A 2,768-nucleotide genomic window follows, 5' to 3' on the forward strand; every position below is an offset into this window, starting at 1 on the left:
GGCCGATGAGGGGACCAGAGGCCGGCCCGCTTCCCACTGCCGCGGCGACACGGGCTCGGCGCTGACTCCAGCAGCCGTGGTTTCCGGGTGAAAAAAAAAATCCAAAAAATAAAAACGCCACGGCCAACGCTACCGTGACCTCTGACACCTGGCGTCCGACGGTGGCGCGGCCAGGACAAGATTCTCCAAACGCGCAGAGCGGAGACTCCGCCCCTTGAGTAAGCCACGTCAAGATTGTGTACCGAATGCGTGATGGACGGATTGTGGGATTGTGAGGGTGTGAAGCCCTGCCCTGTGAGGGTGTGCGTGTGTCTATGCGTGTGCCCGATTGTGTCAGTGCGCTTGTGTACAAGAGTAGGTGTGGTGGTGCCCTGTATGTCTGTGTGTGTGGTGTGTGACGGGCTTGTGAGTGTAGTGTGTATGTGCGTGCATGTGTATGCGGCCCTCACGGGTTTGTAAGTGCAGTTCGTGCATGCTCTTGTTTCTGTGCTTATATATTAATCACGGCTAGTAAAAGTATAGTCTTGCACTTTACAATCATACTGTAAAATAATTGGCATTATCTAGTACACATTTTAAAAAGATACACAGGGCAGGGAATTTGGCTCAGTGGTTCCGCCACCTAAGATACACAACTCTGGGAGGTGGAGGCAAGAGGATCACAAGTTCGAGACAAACCTTGCCAATGTAGTGACTTAGCAAGATCCTGTCTCTGAAAAAAAAAATTAGTTATTTATTTTATTTTTAGGGTTTTTGATATAGGGTCTCACCATATAGTTCAGGCTAGCTTTGAACTCACGGTGGAGCCCAGGCTGGCCTCAAACTCATGGGGAGCATTCTGCCTTAGCTTCGCAAGTGCTCGAATTACAGGTGTGCACCACCACACCCAGCTCCTAATATATATAGATACAGATATAGATATAAACCTTTATCTTTCTATCTATATCTTTTCTATCTATATCTATATAGATATAGATATTTTTAAGGATTTGGGATATCATTCAGTGTGAAGGCCCTGGGTTCACCCCTCAGTATCAGAATGAGAAGGTATTAGCCTAGAAGCAATGATGGTAAACCTTTTAGAGTTTTCACTGATAACAAATAGCACACTATAACACGAATGCTGTAAGTCTCCCCACCCTTGCTAGAGAAACACTGGAATAAAGAAAGCCCCACAATAATGGAGCCTGATCTCAGGCTATAATGTCAAGGGAAAGCAAAGCACAGTGGTCCATCACAGCAGAGCCCAGTGGCACCCATCTGAGCACCAGCATTCGGAAGGGTGAGGCAGGAGGATCATGGCTAGTTCTAGGGCAGCCTAGGCTACATAGCAAGACCTTGTCTCAAAAAAAAGAAAGAAAGAGGGGACAAAGGCAGGAAGGAAACAAAAATTCACTATATAAAGTTCCCAAAGATGCCAATTGAATGAACATATTATTTCGAGACCCATACATAATGGCCAAAATTTACAAACAGCGTGAGAAAAAAAATGCATGAATTAAGTGCTGAATGTTAAGGAGGTGGGCTGGGGAGAAGCACGCAGGGAACTTTAAGAGCAGGAAAGTATTCTTTTTCTTAAGCGTGATGCACAGTAATTACTGAGCCATTTATGTTTTAAACATACCATCTGTGCTCCTCATCAACTAAATATTTAACAACAACAAAGCTATATTGCAATTTTTTTTTTTGAGACAGGATCTCACTATGTAGTTCAGGCTGACCTTGAACTCACTGTGTAGCCCAGGCTGGCCTGGAAGTTGAGGTGATCCTCCTGCCTCAGCCTCCTGAGTGCTGGGATCACAGATGTACACCACCACACCTGGCTTAGTTTTTCTCAGTGGGATTCTATCTGAGTAAAGGCAAGCAGGTGCCAGCTGCCTGGAATGACTGCAGTCACTGTCAAATGGACCTTCACAATTGTAAGGCAGACACCAGGACAATATAGCCGTGCTCAGCAATGGGAAGAGCTCAGAGATGAACAAGGCTGGGGTCAGGCATCCCCAGCATTCCAGGCCTGAAATCCTCAGGGCAGAGACTCAGCTGTGACCAGAGACAACAGCTCAGGGCACAGGATCTGTATGCACAACCTATTCAAGTGCTTGTAGCAATTTTGGCACTGAAACTAAGTGTGTAGCAAGTGCCACTCACAGATACTGGAGATGATAAGCAGGGTCAGGTGCCTGCTGGGAGGACACAGGTGCTGGGCTGGTCTTGCCTTCGCTCTCCTGAGAACCGAGAGCGAAACAGGTTTCCCAAGAAACAGGGTGTGGCTACATCCTCAAAAGCTCTGAACCCTGGAATAACAGAGCCAAGGCCTGTAACTATGCACCCATGAAAAATACTGTCCGATACTGCTTTTGTTGGGAGGGAACCAAATAATCAATGATAAGGTTTTTGGTGCTTCGTTTTTTAGAGAGGTTTTTTTTGCCATATTAGGAATTGAACCTAAGGCCTTTGCTCTCAACTACATCCCTAGACCCACCTCTTTTCATTTTTTATTTTGAGACAGGGTCTTGCTGAGTCACTAAATTGCCCAGGCTGGGCTTGAACTTGAGATCTTCCTGCCTCAGCCTCCCAGAGTTCTTGGGTCACATGAGTGTGCCACCATGCCCAGCTCTCACTGGCTTTTTATTTTTAGTACTAGGGATTGAACTCAGGACTTTAAACTTGCGAGACCAGCATGGTGCTCCTGAGCTACATCCCTAGCCTGTCATTGCCGTTTTTTTTTTTTTTTTTTTTTTTTGTTACGGGTGTTGTTTTGTAACTTG

This window comes from Fukomys damarensis, unplaced genomic scaffold (assembly GCF_012274545.1).
Source record: "Fukomys damarensis isolate Sample0158 unplaced genomic scaffold, DMR_v1.0_HiC HiC_scaffold_17, whole genome shotgun sequence".
Classification (NCBI taxonomy): Eukaryota; Metazoa; Chordata; class Mammalia; order Rodentia; family Bathyergidae; genus Fukomys; species Fukomys damarensis.